We start from the raw sequence: 21,207 nt of genomic DNA, 5'->3' as shown, positions 1-21,207 counted from the left end.
CCCCCCTCCGAAGAGTCACACCGTCATATTGTTTAGATAAATAACACCAATTATCAGTTCTGCAGGGATCGAGGGGAGCTAGAAAAAAAAAATAATTAAGAGGGTATGAAGGTATTTTAATAATGCAGCGAACGGAGTGAAATAAGTGGCAGAATGTTAAATGCAGTTTAAAATATGCCTGCTCTCTTCCAAGGAAATGGCACGTCTCCAGAGGGGGAGCGAGACCAGGAAGAGAGGAAGACAGAAGAGAGAGATGCTATGTCAATGGTTCAGCTATTTAAACTACGAGGAGGTAATTTCTCTACCTCGCGGCACAAAGTCCCTCGTGTGAGATCCAAAGACAGAAGCAATGTAATGCGCGGTCCATTACGGTGGCAATATGGCTGCTTGTCCTCAGTGCACTTAGTTCTCTTGAAAGCACAAACAATTACAGCAGAACGCTGCAGAAAATGACTGAATTGAATAGATATTTTCCACTTTCACATTAGGGAACAGGGTTACGACAACAAAGCACTTCCGTCCATGCTGTGCTCTCATTGCTGCGCTAACTTGATGATGGATAGGACTAAAATAGAGGAAGACGGAGGAGTGCCCTCATTTGGTGTCAATGGACGGCGTTGGACCTTCGTCACTCTTACTGACGAATCATTAGCCTTCACCTAAGACAAAAAAATGTAGAAACATCGTTCATTAGCTGCCATCTCCCTTAAATCCCTCTCACGGCTGCTTCAGGGCCCTTTTTACACAAGTTAAACTGGCATGTTTCAAATCAGATTTTACTGCAAGTAATCTGCAGCTACAGATGCAAGTAAAGCAACATTACAGGATATCAAACTGTATTAAAGCCGATGATGCAAAGACAGCACAAAGTGCTCACACATACAATATTCTTTTTGTAAAAATCCCCTCAGGCAGCAGTTGGATGTGAGATTCAAGTGAATAAACAGCAGTAAGAAGAAGGATTTGCCACGTCCTACACCAGCGCAACACATTTCCAACAGCAACTCTTAGCAGTGAGCGAGCGCTTTGAAATTCGACTGAAGTGAGCAGCTGATTTCGGGGGAATCGATAATTCAGGGCGGCCTGGTGTACATATTGGGCAGAATGTGACAACGGCAGAAAATGTATTTTTCTGATGGTGTACATGACAGATGGAGAGAGACCCGAGTGAAGGAGCAGCAGGGGACGGGGGGGGGGGGGGGGATTTGTCGCTCCCGCAGACCAGAGGCACCACGGCATGCTTAATCATCTCCGCTTTACGCTGCTGGAACAGTGGGTGTGTGGGTTGGACAGAGCTTCCAGGCTGAAGTCTGGCTCCTGTCCAGTCAAAAGACCATCTTCAGCCGCTCTCCGAGGAGAACACTGAATGGGCTTGGGGGTCTTGTTGCATCCTATCGGAGCCAAAACAGCCGCCTTTAGCAGCTTTTTTTTTTTTTGTATCCCCGTCATAGGAGCAGTAGGGGAGGGCTTAGCTTCAGCTCTACTGTCAAACAAAATGGCGAACCATCTGTTTTTCTGCTGCAGACACAACATCCACAGTCGGCAGAGCAGGGCAGGAGACGGACTGGAGGGGTGTGGAGGGTTTGATGGCAAGCAACGGTTCTGGTTTGTGCTCCGCTCTGCTACCCTTGATATATGATCTCCACCTGGAATAATTTCCCTCAAAAACTCTATGAAGACCATCAGTGCCGGTCCAAACTTCAGGCAAACAAAAACACATAACGACAGACAAGAAAGCAAACATCGATGCCCCCGGTAATGACCTAAGTCCAAACTCCAATGACAAGGGAAGGTGGGACAGTGGAATCGATGCTGGACACACTGCGTGAAGACGAAGCAAATATTTTGATGATCAGCTGCCAAAAAAGCTTTCATTTTGTTCCAAAATGTTTTGTATTTGTTGTAGCATGTAGAGAAACTAGAAATCATGAAAAAAATCTTCCCAGAATAGGTTCGGCTATGGCAACAAAAAGGCTCATTTCATTTATTTCAAACGGTCTCAAATTATTGTTTGAAAAGGAGTTGTGATGTAATTGAAAACAAACTCACTAGAAAAAGACAGAAAAACCTTCACAGACTTCAGAACGCTTCAACTTTCAGGCCGAAGCCAAGGAAAAGTTTACTTTCGGCAAATAACAAGGTTGCAAGTAAAAAAAAGTGTCAAAACACCTCGAGCACGAGCCGTGTTCTCTTGATGTGTTCTGAAGCGTTGATTGAAAGAAAACTCAACAGAGCGCATGTTCCCCTACGTCATTACAGCGCAGTGAAAATATCTGACTAAACCATGAACCAGGTCACAAATAAAGAAAAGGATCTGAAGCGAATTCTACAACAGAGAATCCTGCTTCTCGTATAGAAACTTTTTGGTCTTGAAATGTTTTTCTCACGGTTGCAATGGAGAACACACACACACACACACACGCATCTTTACGGCAGAATTTATTAGCACGGAAAACACTGCAAGCTTTTAACAACACAGCTGCAGAGTTAAAGAAGGAAGGTGGTGTCAGAAAGCACATTACGGTGTGGGAAGTCCCCCCCCCCCCCGTTTGTCTTGGAGAAATAGGAACCACCACACCGGGGCAGCCGGTGAGAACGAGGGAGAGGAGAGCAAGGGGCTAGAAAATGAGGTTGTCTACTTGATAAGTATGGGCTGTTACCTCTGTCCCAAATCCACTTTGCTCAGCAGTCATAAAAGGTTTGGGAGCCCAGTTTAAGGTGGTGCCCTGATCTCCTCTCTCTCTCTCCCTCTCTCTCCCTCTCTCTCCCTCTCTCCCCCCCCCCCCCCCCCCCCCCCCCCCCCTCGCAGTGTCTCCCTTGCTTTCAGATGAGAGAGACAGAATGGAGACCTGTGAGTTTGTGCTGTATTTCCCATCATGAGCCACTGGCTCACTGGCAACACTGGCTCAGAGCCAGTGTTTGAAACGCCTTTTTAGATGTTACATGGGTCCCTGTCAAGGTGAGGGGTGTGTGTGTGTGTGTGTACTCGGGTAACGTGTTCACAGAACGCATCTCAAGATATTTTGTCAGGGAGGGTTTCAAACAACTCATGTCCTAAGTAACCTGAACGAAACACTGTGGATAACTCACTCACATGTATTCTCTGACATGGATAAATGTATTTTACCAATGCAGTTTACAACTCCTGCAGAAGAATACACAGTGGGTCTCTCACCATGAGGTGTAATATCGAGGAAAGGCAGTAAAGAGGAGTGGGTGAGGGTCTGCATTCCACACAAAGACCCCCCTGTTCTCCTCTATTCTGCCCTTCGCTCAGCAGGAAGCCTCCTCCCTCATTGACCCGCCGCCTGAGAGGCAGCCTTATCGACTGCCCTCCTTATTGAGCCGCTCTTGAGACGGTGCAGACCCCCCCTCTCGAAAACAAGTCGCTATTTCAACAACAGACGCCCTTCTGTGGCTTGAACTCGGCGACGAGGAAATCCTGCAAAGTAAAAGCTAAATAGTCCTATTTTCTTACTTATTGCTTCTATGGGAATACAATTTGCGATACTCTTCGCTCTGTATTCCTGCAGTATAATGGGTCACTTGAGCCTTTTGTCATGAAACAACAAGCAGAGAGTAGAAAATCTTTAATGACAGCACATCAAAGATGAATGGAAACCTTCCACGCAGGTAAAGAGAGAGGCGGGGGATGGCGTTTTGTAATGAGCCTGAGCTGCTGCCATCCCTCCGCTGTTTGTCCTTCTACTCTCAGCGTCAGGGTCGCTTTAATGACACTAATGGAAATGGTCGTCTCTGCCTCCCCACCCACACTCTACTACCCGCCGCCCCCCCCCCCCCTCTCTCTCTTCATGCCTTGACTCAGAGTCCATTTCTCTGCAGAATCCTTCATCTTCCCATCTCTCCAAACTCCCGTCTAAAGCCCATCTGTCACCAGGAAAGCCCTCAGGGAAATAACAATGATCTTGAGACCAAGTGTGAGGGGACTAGGTGTCTTTAATAGATCAAGAGAAAGAGCTGCAGCGAACTTTCTTTATTCGAGGTACACCTATTTGAGTGGGAGGAGGAAAATGTGTCCTTTTTCTAATCAACGGTCGATTACAGAGGTCTCCTCAAGGATTCTATTATAGAGCGGCGGCAAGTTGAGGCGGCTAGCTTACTTCCTTTCATTTTGTTAAAATTGAAAATTTGGGCACTTGACTTGAAATGAATCAAAGTGGTGAACATCTGAGTGGAGACACCTATTTCATTAGCATGTAATAGAAAATAAAGGAGAAGAGGGCCACATTCATTAGGGCCCATTAGTGTTTTCAAGGCTGTGAAAGACATTTATCTCTTAAAACCGGAGAAATGGCACAATCCCAGACTGGAAGGGTAAACATTAACGGCAAATTAAAAGGGAGAGAGTGACATTGACAAACTAAAGTAACAAACAAACAAAGAAAGCACTTCTTTTTCAGACTCGCGGCAGAACTTTTGTCGGGAGTTAGTGCGGCCAGTCGAGCATTTCTTAGAGGAGTTACTGCCAGGAACAGTGTCCGACATGCCTGAAGGCGGTAGCTACTGGATAGATTCTAGACTAGATTCTGGTATTCTCAGCGTTCCACACAGCGGTTGATGAAATGAGGGGTTGAGGGCAAGCCATAAAGGGACGGACAAAATGATCGGGGCGGCGAGCGCACACATGGCTGTCCTGCGCTGGCTCCCACTCAGCTGGCAGATTAAAAAGAGGAGAAGATCCAATTTGTTTTTCAGCTCGCGGTTCTCTGTCATCCTGTCTGCTCGCTGCCATTGTAAAACTCTGGAGGCCCCGGAGACAACATGACGGGGTCACAGGCGGGGCCGGGTCACTGCAACGCCATCAGCTTTGGATTCACTGAAAACTGCCAGAAAACGTCAGTTCAATACGAACGTCCGTCTCTCTTTAATCAGATGAAGAAACGGATCCTACTCAAATGATTTGCCGGTTAATAGGATTAGCAAATTCTTTCAGTGCACGAGCCCGGAAAAATATATCAAATTCAAACAACCATGTGCGATGAGTTTTCATTCTGGCTTTATGGGACGACACGGCACTCTTAGTATTTAGTAATTGTGTCACGCAATTGTATAACAGCAATTAACGAGTAGCTAATCCCTCTTTCCAAATAACCTCACACACTGACCCCTATTTCCTGTTTGCGGTTTAACGGTGTTTAGCTCGCGCTCAATCTGAGACCACCTTGGAGACGTGACTCCTGCCGCAGCTCCTACAACAGTTCCACTTAACACCAGTTCAAACACTGAAAGTTTAAGCAATAAACCGGTCAATGTGAAAGATGTAAATATCCAACGCTCCCCTTTTTTGACTGTTCAGACTATATAAGCAATATGTAAATTTGTGATGAGTATTTGTATTTGGTTCTTGATCTTTTATGGACTCAACGGTTAAACTGATCACTTAAAACATTATCAAAATAAGTGTTGGTTGAAGCTAAATGAGAACAATGCTCCAGTGTCACTGGGCTCAGCTACCAAATCTAGCACAAACTCTTTGTTGTGTACTTTAAAAAGTCAAAATCCATGACTGAAGAACACAAGTAGAGGGATTGTTGGGCTGTTGCTGCGTCACACCACTTCTCTTCCTTAAACCGAGTCAGTGAAACTGAAGATTCTCCTTTTTTCACGTCTCTGCACGGTGAGCTGAAAAGCCGGCTCCTCTAAAAAGCAGGGAAATGGCTCTCCAGTGCTGAATGATTCATGCTTTGCCCTCATTAGCGTGGGCATTCGTTTTTTCATCAACGTTAACAACAAATACATTTGGAACCCATGTTTCTGAAATAGGCACATTTGTATTCCTCAGCCATTGGCAGTGCATGTACGCAGGATATACAGGTAATCAAAATGTGTCCTTAATTATGAAATGTGTGACTTTACAAAATGCAAACCTCTTAATTAAACTTGATCCTACTGACACACGGTAATTGGGCTAAGCTAGGCTTCAGACACACCATTAAATCTGCAGCGACCGTGCTTGTGTCCTACTGGAAAGAATGCTACCATTAACCCAAAAGCAACCCTAAATCCTTTAAATGTATGAATTAAAATGCTACCAAAGCAGCCCTCTTATCATAGGAGAAATAAACCCCGATGTAAATAAATAAACAAAACAGAATACATTAATAAAGTAAACGTGGAAGGAAAAAGAATGATACTGGTTAGCATAGTATGGCTGAACATAAATACACGGATACACCAACAGTTAAAATGTCAGAGGACAGAGCTCCCAGCAGGCGAGACAGAGATCCAGGAGGGATTGTGTAGACGGGGAAACCTCTGTCACCTCCCCTGGTTGGGATAATTAACCAGCACTGATTGAGGCTCAAATTCCCCCTCTTATCCGCCTCCCCACGGGCCCCAACGTTGAAGGATTGGCCCACTGAGACGACAGCAACGCAGACGAGCACACTGCGAGAGCCGGTTTGGAGACGGTGCGTGGGTACGGTGTGTGAGAAACGTCAAAAAAAAAAAAGCGCCGTCCTCGTGGTGAATAATTGGAAAGCAAAGCGGCGAGAAACAACATATTTCTTGGGCTAAATGGGAACCCACAGAGCAGTCAGACCAAAGGTTAAAACCGTCACTTAATGTCAGGATTTGAGAATTGGGCTAACCTTTTCTGGTTGTTAGAGAAAGCCTACTTAAAAAGCTCACCGTGGTGGCAGATGCCATTATCTGACGTTTTTTTTTTTTTTTTTTGAGTGAGATGCTCTTTAAACCGAATTTGCAAGGAAACAGTCAGGTGCCGAGACAAACTACACACTTAAAATACTGCCAGGAAACAACACTGTTCAGTTTTAGTAAGACCCGCCATGCACGAGTTGTCTGATACGGTCGTAAAAAAAAAAAAAAAAAAAAAAAAATCAGCGAGCGGTGGGCCAACGCGGCCAGGAAGTAGTCGACATGCCGGGCAGATTGGGCCCAGTTCCTGCTTTCTCCATGAACGACACCAGATGAGATAGTCATCTGAGACAGGAAAGCACATTCATCTTGCCACACACAGGCTCCGCCCCCAACCCCCCCGATACTAAAGAAAACCATGTGGCTGTAATGAGATATCCTATAGATTTCTTAATGAAACACAATATTGCATTCTCTTGCCCCTGGTTTTATTTTATTATTTTTTTCGCTATCACACTCACTCACACTCGCACAAACACACAGAGAGGAAAGAAAATCAATATAATCCAGTACGTCTCACAAAGTCAAACACCCGGCAATTTATCAGCGTTAGATTTCAAAGTCTGGATCTTTGGCCTATCTCGTCCTTGACTGCTGTCATTTTGTTAATCGTATGAGAGACGAATTGAAGGGGTTCGCGCGCAGCACAGTTTCCCCTCACAGGGAGGTAACGGTTAAGTACAGCATCTGGTACTCAGAGCCGGCACGAGTCTACCAGAGGTCACATCCCGCCGTTCGCTTGATCACAGTCTCTGGCTCAGCCTCCTTTGAGCGGTCAAGTGTGGCCAATCTGCCCTGCGATAAGCTCGCTGCCAATTACCAACCCCAACCCCAGACACAAAAACATTTCAAACTATCTCAATTCCCCCCCCCCCCCCCGCTTGTTAAGATAAGCATCTGCTTGTAAATTCTGCTAATTACAACGAGAAAACCGAGTCAATCCCCTTTCAAATTCCCGATGAACATTAACAGACTATTACACTGACCAACCATTGTAGTCTGAACAGAAATGATTGAATACATTTTTTCTTTTAAATCCCCAAAGTTTTGACATGTTTTCCAATTTGTACCTTCACCCTCATCAGCAGAGTTTGTTTCTGCACAATCGCCGCATCATTCTGCTCCGTTGACTCTTAAACAGACTTATATAGGCAGTGCACTGTATGTATATATAATATATATATATATATACATGCATAAATATGCAGGACTTCCCGTCCTTTGCTCTTTTTACAGTGAGTTGTATGCGGCATCAAAGCGTCTGGCGAAGAGGTGCTGTTAGCGGACTGCTGATAAAAGAGCAGCCAGTCGCAGCATGTTCGCAGCGATTTGGAGGAAACCATTTAACACTGGAGCACGGGAGAGATCAAAGCCTCTGAGCCAACACTGGGAGGGAGACTCAATTACTATTTTACTTGAAACCGGATGTTACCCCTCCAACAAACAAAAAAAGAAAAAAAGGACCTTAAAATAACGTTGGACAAAATATCCAGGGCAACATGGAGAAGCAGGGGCACAAAGGGGAACGCTATGTGAAGGCAGAACAGTGATAATGGTGCCGTTAAGTGTGGTTACGGGGGTTAAGTGTTTGCACCAGGGGCGCAGTTGGATTACAAAATGAAGCGGCTGTGTGAGGCATAAAGGGAGGCCTCTTAGATATTATTGGTGTACAAGACTGTCAAGCTCCCTTTGAAGTCATGAAAGCATCTTTTTTTTTTTTCTGGAGAGAAGCACTTTATTTGAGTGCACTTATATTACCTCCAACTTCCAGCCTGCAGCCACTGGTCAACTCCACGGTCACTCCTCAGATGTTTCTCAGCAGAAATATCTTAAAACCACAACAAGCTAATTACGGTCCAAAGAAACTCGGGTTCACCAGGTCACAAAAGTAGACTAAAACACATACCCTGTGTTTGCGATGTTTACTATGCTTCCAATGTAGACTTTAATTTATAACGACACCTATTTTTCTGTTCAGGTTTCCTGTAAAACATTTTCTACTCACTGCAGTAGGAGCAAGAATGAGGGACCAACCTGGACCTCCAACCACAGAACTGACCCGATGTACCAATATTTAGAATGCATCTGGAAAGGGGCTGACGCTGTGTTGTTTGGAAGTCAGGCAGCAATGGTGTTAAGTTAGTGCAAAAAGAAGTTAAGCCTAAATTAGAGTTATGAGCCCGTCCTTCCTTTTTTCTCTCGTACCTTGGGGACCCTCTCGCCGGTTCATTCAGCGCGTCGCCCTGTTCGTGCATTTATTTTCATTCCAGCCCGTCCACTCCCGTTCAACCAGAACACTTCTTTTGTTTGCACCTTTGTTCCACCGCAACCAGCTCATTCTCTTCTTCGCGCTCCAACACCGAGAGTGAGGCCTCTCGCCAGTCTCCAAGGGCGCAACAACAACAACAACAACAAAAGAGCTCGGGAGGATGTCGTGGCGCTGGTGGTACGAACAGGAGGTGAAGTACGGCATACATATCAGCCAGTTAAAGAATCGCATCACCACACATCCTCACAAAAATCTGCATTCTTGGTCACGGAGAACGATTTCGACGTAAATACGTGCCTGTGGCCCGTGTTGATAACCATTTCACGAAAGCGGCTTGCTTTTCTTTTTCCCGCCCAACAGAGGCTGAGCACCCGTCACATAGTGAGCTTATCTCTGCTCTCAGTCCCGACGGCTCGGACGGCGGGAGCTGCCCAGGCTGCTGGGGATGCTAATGTGGATCATGTTGCAAAGTGAGGACGAGGTGCAGTGATGTGGTAACAGGACAGAGTGATGGCTTTTTTGTTTGTTTTGTTTTGTTGTGCAGTCAAGACCAGTTAAAAATCCAGCAGGACAAAACAAGGTGAATGTCACTCACTGAGCCTGTGTGTTTCGAAGAGAGAGAGGGGGGGGGGGAGTGAGAGAGGGGGAGTAAAAAGTCTCATTTGTTTACAAAGAGAATTATAGCTATGTGGCCTCAATCAGTCTGGCTTAGATAAGAGCAGAATGGAAAAAGAGCCTTGTGTCCCGGCAGCCACAAAAGGACGGAGAGACTCAATCACAATGGGTATCATTTCTCACTGTCCAATCACTTCTACAACAATATCACGGTATACGATATGAGGTGCGCCGTCATTCTTAAGCCTGCACTATCTGAATTTTACAGACAAGAGGCTTTTGATGACATGATATTAAAGGATAAAACCAGCAAATGGATTCAGCCGAAAATGTCACACTGACAAACACGGACTGAGTGGAGCTCACGAGGTCAGAATCAAAGAGAGCAGCAGTGACTTTTGTTGTTTGCCAAAGAAACTAGTTTTACTTAACTTTCAGAGTTCTTCTTATACCAATGTATCGGAGAAGCCTCCGATACAGCCTCAAATGCTGGATCGGGTATCGGCGAGCGAGTCTATGCACCAATTAGATATAATGATAAATCATATATCAGCTCATTTATGAAACACGGGAACAACATCAACACGTGTCACTCTAGCAAACTAGTACTACAATATGTGGTTCAACACTCTTTTCCACCCTGTTTTTTCACTGATAATGCTACAATGTAAACAACAAATCTGAGTTAAAGTCGGCAGGGGGGGGGGGGGGGGGGGGGGGGCTTGTTAACGTTAGCAGCACAGTCCTGCAGAGCTAAATAACGGAGCCTACAGCTGTTATCGGAGGTCTATTGAGTTACATTATGATGCGTTCAGGCTCCATTCAGTAAAAGTGTGTATTGAGCGAAGATAAGGCTGGGCAATACAGCCAAAATCTTTTGTAAGGATATAGGTCACTTCATATCACAATAACGATATATGTTTCTTGGTAAAGTCCATATGAAATAAACACATGGTTTGTATACTCTTCTGGGAATTAAACATTTTCAGTTTTTTCTCATTTAATCAAGAATATTAAAAGGAAAAATAATGAGATTTAGACAATGTAATTGTGTACCACGATATCTTGATATACGACTTCAGCACCGTATTATTAAATTGAAAGACAATAAATGATCATTTTGAATTATTGCCCAAACCTGGGCGAAGGTAAATCATAACATTATCATGATGAGTTGTAAGATGTATTCTTGTAAAATGTTGCTTTTGGCGAGAAACTCAATTTCAAGGCTGTAAATCGGAATCGGGAAAGAAAAGTATCGGAACATCTCTAGTAACTGCTTTAGATACTGTCTATTAATAGCTTTAACATGCTGCGTTTGCAGCCCTGGGTTTGTGTTTGCGGACTTCAGGCTGAAAGCAACAGAGACATTACTTGCTTCCTCGGTGGTGGCTCATTTGTCAACAGCAATTACACCATATTATCAGCATCAATTTGGCAGTCGTCCGCTGACAAAACACCGCTATCTGTGCAACTGCTGGTGCGTCTCAGCGTCATCGAGTTAGATAGATGAATCCCATTTCCTGTACACTGATAGATTGTATCAGAGCTCCATCGTGTGATGTGATTACTGTTGTGTGTGTGTGTGTGTGTGTGTGCGCCTGCAACCACCACAAAGCAAGAGATTTAGCCCATCAAAGGGACCCCCCCCCCCCACACCTTTCTGTCCGCATGCATCTGTCCCTCTCACAATAAAAACACAGGAAGCAGAGAGCATGAGCACTTGACACAGACTTATCCTGTGGCAGATTTGATCAGAGCGCAGCTGAAACTCCCCCTCGCACGTCAGCCAAGGTGTGTAAACGGCCAACCGCTGAGCCCGGCACCTGTTTACAGTACATCACAAACGGGAGTGATCTCCTCCAGAGCAATCTGGTCCGAGTTATTCCCCCCCCCCCCTTACCCGTCCTCGCTTCCGAACCGAGCGGCAAAACCAAATCAGGCACACGGGTGAAGTTTCGTCACTATTGGCTCAAATGTGGCAGTCGAATCTGCTTACTGGTCTACATATTAAGCTCTCTTATCAAACTTATCAGTGAGGCTCGTATCAAAAGGCGCATCAATAATAGATGAGAGGATTATGTATTTAATATGCTACATATAGCTTACGCGGTACAGCGGCCATAAATAATTCACTGGAAAGGTATTAGATAGGGGCCTGCGTATCGCTGAAGCAACACTTTTCTGTCATGCTCAGACAGCGCGCGCTCGACAGCCTTCTCCCAGATGAAAATCGCACACCGATATCAGTTGTGAAAACTTTATTGAGAACAGACTTTGTAGGTGTGATGAATAATTGTGTGTTTTTCGGCTCGAGGTATTGACCCACCCAGCGCTCACCAACCACAGCACACATCGCTCCCCAAACAACAGTGTTTCTCAATGATTTCTTACCTACAATCCTGATGTATAATGAGGCATGTTCTCCGTGAGTGTGTGTATCCACGTCTCAGGCAAGCCAAGCAGTTGAGTAAATAAGTGGCTGAGTGGCAGCAGCTGATGAGCAGTAATGATTTGTGTGCAGTGCTCCCCCCCCCCCCCCCTGAGGGTTTCATGCACCCCCCCGAAACACCAGGCCAGGGCGAGAGCTGCAACCAGAGGGGCACGCTGGCCCTGAACCCATCTAATCCTCGACACAAGAATAAGGCCCCTGTGAGTGTGTGTACGCCTTTGTGTGTGTGTGTGTGTGTTTTTCATGGAGCATGCAGCAGCACCCCATGAATGTATAAATATACAAGTAGCTGCTGTCCCTAGTCAGCTGTGTGTGTGTGTGTGTGTGTGTGTGTGTGTGTGTGTGTGTGTGTGTGTGTGTGTGTGTGTGTGTGTGTGTGTGTGTGTGTGTGTGTGTGTGTGGCTGACTGGAGGTTAACTACAGAACACATCGGCTGAGGCTTATTTGTTAGCAACAGCGACTAGCACAGATAAACTGTACACTTCACTAAAAGATAATAATTGTAAACATAATGATGTTAAATTCAGGTTTGACTTCCATGTGCAGCTGATGGAGCCTTGTAGGCGACGCGGCAAAAGCAAACAGAGTCAGTCAATTTACATCCAGACTGCAGTCGCTTCCAGCCTAATCTTTCCTGAACAAACAATTTACCGTCTTCGCCGGCTGGGGGAAGCGACGTCGAGAGTACGTGAGACTTTAAGCTCTGGGAAAACAAAAATACTATTAGTCACCGCAAATAGTTTTCGTGTTTAATAGCCTCTCTCGACCGGAGTGCCTCTCACTGGGTTCCCTTGTCCGCTCCATCACGTCTGAGTGTTTAGTTAAATTATTAATGCCGCCCCTCGCCTGGCAGCAGGTTAGCCAAAAGGCAGCGCGGTAGTATGTAGTGCGCAGAGGTCACTTCAGCCCTTGTTTACATGCTGGATGGGGATTGTGATTGAGTGTTCACCTGCTAAACGCCCACAGTGATGATAGTTGTGCCGACACGGTTCCTATGGATTTACTTGTATACCCGAAGCATTTAATATACATGCGTCTTGTGTACATAAAACACAATACAGGCGTAAACCCGCATGTGGCGCGCACCCAAGTGGATTGGAAATTCATGGCTCGTGGAGGTTCTGCGATTAAACCGAGCGCCACAAGAAAGCTGGATGTGCACGCGCTGCGGCACCAGCTGTGGTGCAGAGATACAAGGAGCGGCCTGCCCACTGGAATTAGCGCAGAACGCAGAGCACGGTTATCTTCACGGGCAGGTAACAGCTCCCCTCTACGCTGCTGGTTTGTGCCGCTCAGACAAAAGTAAACAAAGAGAAAATGCAGATGACGAGGGTCGACGAAGAAGTGTCGTTAAGGGGCTGTCCCGGTACACCGTTATTAACATCTAGGTTTCTGTGGCTACACCGGGTCGAACCTTTTTACTTGAAAATGTTTCTACATTCTTCACAGGCTGATCGCAACCACGATTACACTGAGCAGAAACAGACAGTGATATATATATATATATATATATATATATATATATATATATATATATATACACACACACACACAAGTATGTGTTATACTGAGGCTATGATACAGGCCACACATTTACTACAAAGAAAAACAGGGAATTACAATATTTGGATACAGTTTTAAAGTATTTGTGTCAAGAGCTTTGCGTCACAAGGCGAGAGCTCCATGCTATACTCGCACACACTGAAAAAAAAAAATAAAAAAAGAATGTCAAAGCGGTGGAAAAGGGGATTTTAATGGCTTTATTTGACTCCTGAAAGGACTTTGGGTTACCTCCAACTCTGCTTTTGATGGGTGGTGGGGATCCAGGGGGCACCTTTGTTCAAGCGTTTACGCTCTGACACTTTAGGGAAAAACTATAAGAGTGATTTGGGAGAGGCAGCGCGTGTGTGTGCGCGTTGTGTGTTGTAAGACGGGGAGGGTGGGGGGGGGGGGGGCTAGTTTTAACCACATCCATTTGGTTTCCTGTCATCAGCACAGACAGCATAAAGGGCTAAAAGAAGACCCGCTCTGACGGGGGATTATGGTAATCGGCACCTAAGCAAAAGAAAACGGAGCAAAGCCAACAGTCGCCGCTCGTACCCTGGCCTGCACACGAACTTGACTACAACAGTGTGCAGAACATTTTGAAAAGCTCGTACGAAATGCAGACAAAAAATTCGCGAACATCACCTGAAGGCATGACGTTGTTGTGCTCGGCTTGCCTTGGAGCTCGTCACACTTTCTGTCACATGAACCCGTTTGTACGTGCCTCTGGGACCTTGATAATTAGCTCCGACGTTCAATCTATTTTAGGGACTAGCCGAAGCGCTGGCAACTGTGCACCATCACTGCTTAATACTGTACATGAAAGGCCTCGCTGAATGATGAATCATCCATTAGCATCGGGTTTCTGGAGTGTTACAAGACGCCTGGGCTCTGTTTTCTCCTTTTCTTTCGGCGCTCGTCGGGAGGGAGGAGGAGCGGCTGTCGCGTTGAAAGGCAGGGGTGATAATTGGTCCTGGCTCTTTTGATGTTCAGACAACGGCATAATCCGTCCTAATCATATTAAAAAGGGCCATGCAGCTATGGCCAAGATATAGGTAATAGTCCCTGGCTTCAATCGGAACATCTAGTAAGAAGCAACAAGCTGGCCCTCTAATTGGCTGCGATTAAGAAAATTGCCCTCTATTCTGGCTCTTGGTCGCTTTTAATGTCCACATTACCCGCAGGTGTATTGTGTTCATGTCTAACATCATCTCACTGTTAACCGTCCAGCGTTTATCCTTTGAATTCGGGCAAGGAAAAACAAATGAACAGGAAAGACATCAATCCTAAAAAAAAAAGGTAAAAGGCTTAATGAAAAGGTTCAAAAGAGCTCTTAGAAGTGTGCAGCTTGTCATGTCAGCAGGAGGACAAAGGAAGGAGACGGGACGATGAGGCAGTCTGGGACCATGTGTCCACACCCCGGGGTGCCCTGCAGATGATCCCGCTGCACTGGGAGGCCAGTACGGCATTTCCTGCCCGCCCCCCCCCCCCCCTGGAGCTCGGCACTGGGCACAGCACGGGATGTGTTGTGGGCATGTGGCAGCCAGAGTCTCTGTTTAGCATACGAGGGATTTGCCTATTGATTTTCACAGCAGTCGAATCTCACAAATTAGCGGTTCGTCCCAGTTTCTGAGAGCAAAATTACCACTTGCAATTATGTTTCATCAGCTCACAAGGGGGAGGAACATCTAACTGGCATGATACGAGTAGTTAGTAGACACGCATTTGGACACCTGCGAGGGATTTAGACATCACAAACACTGCTTCATCAGCGGTTCAAAAACTGAAACGGTACAAAACATCAACTATGAAATGCTAGTCTTTAGAAATACAGGCGTGAATTATGTCCACGTTGGGCACAGAGGCCGTCTATGAGGAATACTACTGTACAAAGCACAGGCACAGCGGTGTTAATCCCTCAGCAGCCCGAGCATGTCCCTCAACAATGAAGCATGCAAATCCCAACACACACACACACACACACACACACACACACACACACACACACACACACACACACACACACACACACACACACACACACACACACACACACACACACACACACACACACACAGAAACGACTGCTCTGGACCACATTCAGTACAAATGCTGTCAGACAATCAAGCAGCAAAGTCTACTACTTCTCCATGTTCTTTACTCAAAGATGGGCACAAGCAAACGCGCACACAGCCCTCGTAACATGCAGACTTCATGTCTTTACATCTTTTTTTTTTTCAAGTGGCACCATCCACCAACGAGCATTACACTGTCAGTGGAGTGACTGTCTGTTAAGAGTCTGGTATAACAGACGTGAAGAGATGCTCTCTCTCTCTCTCTCCGTCTCTCTGATCCCATGTGGGCCAACATGTTACTAGCGGTTTATTAGTGTTCAAGGGTTTTCTTGTGTGATTTAGCACCTGGCTTCATACTCCAATCAGCATCTCAACAGAGCTGCTAAAAATAACCATTTTCATTCATCTGAAAGGATAAAAAACTAACTACTAGGAGACGTCCATTGTAGATATTTCAGGAGTGATTCAACTTAACAGCAGATTTTATTCTTTACTATACACTCTACTGTTTATTACACGTCTCTAATTCTGCCAAGGAGTGCCTCGGTAACTGCCTCATCTTCGTCATCTGACATGACAAGTGGTTGAAATGTATCCGATATGTCATATTTCATTCTTCCTATTGCAGTAAATCCTCGTTTGGCCGAGAAAAGATAAACATCCATGCATACAATGAGCCGTTTGCTTCTTTGTTTTTAAATTCAATGATGGTGAATACGTTAACTGCATTAAGATAATAAGGATTTATAATATAATGCTATTAATTATGGGATTCTAATTAATTTACAAACAACATTTTAATTACACAGATTAGCTTGTAATTTGCATAGTCAGCCTCTTTCAAATCAACTACGGTGCCCACTTTGCCACGATCCCCAATGTAATCTTCCAATCACACTGGCCCCGTTTGTAAGTAAGAGTGTGTGTGTGTGTGTGTGTGTGTGTGTGTGTGTGTGTGTGTGTGTGTGTGTGTGTGTGTGTGTGTGTGTGTGTGTGTGTGTGTGTGTGTGTGTGTGTGTGTGTGTGGCTCAGAAGAGGAGGGGGACTCTGGCATTGTTGTAGGAATCAAATAGCGTTGCCATGGCGACCCTCTGGCAGTAGCAGCCTCTTTGCAGTAACCAGAGAGTAGAGACCCCCAGGGACCCCCCTCACCCCCCCCCCCCCCCCCCCACCCCTCTAGCACGTTTGTGGAGGGGTCGCAGCGACCCAACCGGGGGTGTCTGGGTTGTCCTTTGAACAAGACAACCACAAGCAACTGATAGACCCTCTATTAAAAAAAAACAGTTTCAATTCTCATCTCCGACTTTGCCTTCAAACAGCAGCAGCGTCCAACACAATGAGCCAAAACAAGAGCTGGAGCCTGTTGATAGACATTTGGAGAGCTGGAGGACGGAGAGTAGAGGGGGGGGAGGAGGAGGGGGAGGAGCCACACTCGCAGAATAACTAGCTCCGCACACACACGCACACGCACAAAAAAAAATCACTCTCACACCAACCCCCTCCTCTGGCTAACACAGGTGGGTATTGTCTGCAGCGTGGGGCGCCCCTGGCAGCCAGCCAGCTCGGCTCAGTCGCTGGGCCGGTCCTGCTTCAGTCGACTGGCTGCACGGGTCGGCCATGGCACACCGAGCGCTCCCTCCACAAGCAGCTTTTAACCGTTACCTTTCCATCAGGGAGTTTCGGGCCTGAACATTTGCGCTCCGGTCAGAATTAGAAAAGGGAATCCCATTTTTGATGTGGTTATCAAAACAATCGTTCAACATGTTTAAATGTAAAACCTTCCCGTTTGGAAATAATCAGAAATCGACATGCACGATTACATTTTCGACAATGTCCCCACAGTGGAAGTTCTTCCCCTGTAAAGTGTTTCCTTCCAGCCTTGTGCTCGGGCTGGCTACCTGGGCAGACTTTCATGCTCCCAGAGGAGTCCTGCTGGATCTTTTGATTCACCAGACTGCAGAGGGAACTCTTCAATGCCCCTTTGTTCTCTTGTGGCAATGGCAGGTCAGTTAAAATCAGGAGACCAGCAAAGGAGAACGTCGGGATGGTGAAGCAAAAATAAACCGGACGAAACCGGTCACTGATTAACCAGTTAGAAGAACACCGCTTGTTCTACTTTGTGGAAACTGCACGGATGATCATAACATCTATGGATTTTATTAAATGTGTAATTATTTCATTCTAGAAATGTATTTTTGAACCATTGAAAATATGGAAAGAGCAAAACTATGCATGTGGGAGGCTTGTGTGTCTACGTCAAAGAAATCCACAAGTTAATGAAATCAACATGTCAGAGGAGCAGTGAACCACCTTCATGTGTCAGTGAGGACACACAGATACACGTGTGACTATGTTAACAAGCAGTATAAAAAATAAAAAGGGCTTCTGTCTGCTACAGCACAATCTCTAATTACACATCCCATGTCGTTTTAAGGATGTGCACTGGAAGCTGTTGGAGTGCTTGTGTGAGCGCGATCATCCAATAGTCACTTCTGAGGTAAAAAATCTGGCTATTGCTTCAGCTAATGAGGACAATGCTTTGGCAAAAGTTTTTCAGCATCAAAAAAAACGATATTATGCTCTATTACATATCAGTCTGTTGAATGATCGACGATTCTAGCAATTTTTTAATAATTTCTGTCAGATAAGTTATTGTAATTACACTGAAAACGTGTTTACAAAAGGCAAATATGGAGATTGAAAATGTACAAATGCTTACAGACATCACTCTGATCTCAGCAAATCAACACTAACAATTCGGGGAAACATAGATGGGCGTCGAAGGACCGTAGCGCTGATTTATTACTGAACTCAAAGACCTGCACGCTGTAGCTCAGGAGCCGCAGGGTCTTTGTACAGAGAGGTTATTGATGGAGGAATTGATCATCTGTCAAATTTAAGCGTAAAAGGCAGTTCGGCCATAATTTCAGATCAATCAACAAAGCTCCACGTCAGTCCGTAATGTGTAGCGGTATGTGGCCAACACGGGGATGACACATACTGCCACATGGGTGTTAAAGATGCTTCAGGGTGTAGTCGGTAAAATGGTAACAAGAAGAAAGAAAGAATCACTCCGATTTTCTTCGGATGAACAGCATCCCACTTTAAAGCAAAAACACTTCTAGTTCGTTGTGTTTATTACGCACTGAAAATGGTCTCTGGAGGCAAAGTTTGAAGTTGTAGGAGTTCTAGCAGTGACGTTGGATGTGGGAGTAGGAGTGCGACAATGAGATGGAAAAGTGTTTTCTACCCTCAACTCTTCCAAAAAGCAAAAAAAAAAAAGGGAAGGAAGGGAAAAAAACAAAACTCTGGAGGGCATTTGAAGAGGTTTTTTTTTTTTTTTCTCAACTTTAATTACAGGCCTGTTGTCAGATCTCTCTCCAAGAGCTATAAATTGGAGGGAGGTGGTTGGAATAGAGACTGAGCAACTATTTCCCAGTCTCCCCGTCTCTTTCACTTTTCACTTCACAAACATGCAACAAGCCAAAGCACGCAGAAAGCCATACACATGCACTCCGACTGGAAACATTTCTCACAGAAGCAACACAACAGATGTTACACAAGAGCTGACTGCTACACATTCAAAAGGGGGGAATATTTGGGCTCAGCAGCTAACGAGAGCGCCGACTGAGCTCGTCTCACACATTCACCCGATGCTGAACAACCATTTCAGAGTGTGTATCCACACACACACACACACACGATAGTAAATAAGCATCAAACAGCAATAATTTAGATTCTCTCTCTGGAACCAACCAAACACTCTCCGTCATTCAGTCGGACGCGGCTCTGATCAAGACAAATGTCCAGACTCCTGTGCAACATTTGCCCCACGGGACCCTCTGTGCTCTTCTCTTCCCTCAAATAAGGCTGCGAAATGAATAACAAATAGCCGCATGGTGCAATTTTATGTTTCCACGATTTATTGCTGAACAACAGAGTAACAGTGTGTGTCTGTTAAATTTTCAATTACCCTCGACATCCCGGTCTGGTTTTACGATTTAATCTATCACATGTGCCCAGTGACATGTTGCGTGTTTAAACGTGACTGATATTAAGGTCGATATGTAGCGGTAGCGATAATGGGAAAGGAAAACATAAATCCCATAAAAGCTTCTTTTTTTTTAATTTAAGATAAGCAGCGAGTGGAAAATAATAGATCGACCCAACGTTGGAGGGTGATTTTGTGTACAATTTGCATTTAGTGTAGCTATACATCAAATTAATTAGGAATTGGTTAATATTTCAATTTTGTAAGGAGATAACAATAAAAGTAGGACAGTGAGGCGATACATTTAAACTGCTGTTGCTTTTAGAGATTCTGCAACTGACCAATTTTAAAAATACTTAATGTGCACAATAAAAATCAGTCAACAAAGAAATTCCAAGGATTTGTTCTTTTCTTTAATCATACAAAACCAATCAGTTTATTCTGCAGGTGTAAAGTGTTGGTGACCACGGAGCACTTTACATTTTATTAAAACTCTCCTGCTGTCAAAATGTCAGATAAACTTCCATGTTTATATGCAAAATTATGGCACATATCTGCTCGACTGGTAGGGGGCATTTCGGAGTCCATCACAAGATTATGGTAGAGATGGCGTGCCACGGTTCATCCCCCCTCAACGCACCGTCTGCCACTGCAGTAGGTCCCAAACCACCGAGCTGCCAGCCTGTTTCTACGCATGCATGATGATGGGTGACACTGAAAGCCAAAGGCCTTGTCGCACCATTACAGCCGTTGTCTGGGAGATTAGACAAAGTTAACTTGTGAGCCCGCACAACCAACACTTGAATGTCAGTGTGCACAAACAAAGAGGGTTTTCAACACGTCAACCCTTCGGCCGTCGTCAGAGTGAACGCTGAAATGTCTCTGCATGCATTTTTGAAAAGGAAACTTTTCTTTTCTCAGTTTCCAAGTTGAGCGTAATAATGTACTGGAACAAAACCAATTCAGTCATCTGAACTAATAAAAAAAAAAATTGGTATGAACGTGGTTGGTTTTCTCTCATTCAGGGGGCTGTAATCAGGCCTGGACTGGGCTGGTACCTGGCTTTTTTTTGGCACGTACACGCTACCCATGCAAATGTGAGAAAATCAGCACTTCAATATGTTACATGTTCATGCTTGACACATTTGGTGCTTCACTTGGAGCCCTTTTCCCCCTCTCTCCTCCATCCTTCACTCCTTCATATGGAGAAACCGGCACAAAAGCCAATATCCTACTTAGAACAACCTGTTAGCCTGCAGCTACTGTGTTACAAGTAAAGAAGGTGACAGGCCTTCTACTTTGCCCGTACATTGACTCCCAAAGCTTTTCCTGGTACTTTGTACCCCGAGCTACATCCTCAACACCACCGGGGAAGCAGGGCCCCAGCTATCCATGTCTAATGTTGTAAGGAGCGGAAAGCACCCAGTGTCACCTTGCCTCCCTGCTCCCCCCCCCCCCCCCCCCCAATAGACTGGTGTGATATCCCGTTTTGGCATGACACCTTTGACACCTTTCACGGCTCCCTGCCGTGAAATCTGTTTGTCTGCTGGCTTTACCGGCTAAGAATGTCCCACAGCGCAAG

The 21,207-nt window shown here is 45.3% G+C and overlaps 1 protein-coding gene across 8 annotated transcripts in view; it reads right to left on the bottom strand.

Moving 5' to 3' along the window:
- neo1a (neogenin 1a) overlaps positions 1–21,207 on the bottom strand; it is a 153,843-nt gene that overhangs the window by 103,264 nt on the left and 29,372 nt on the right. The window lies entirely within an intron of this gene.

The sequence above is a fragment of the Pholis gunnellus genome, assembly GCF_910591455.1.
Source record: "Pholis gunnellus genome assembly, chromosome: 1".
Lineage (NCBI taxonomy): Eukaryota > Metazoa > Chordata > Actinopteri > Perciformes > Pholidae > Pholis > Pholis gunnellus.
This window is presented reverse-complemented; position numbering and strand designations above follow the sequence as displayed.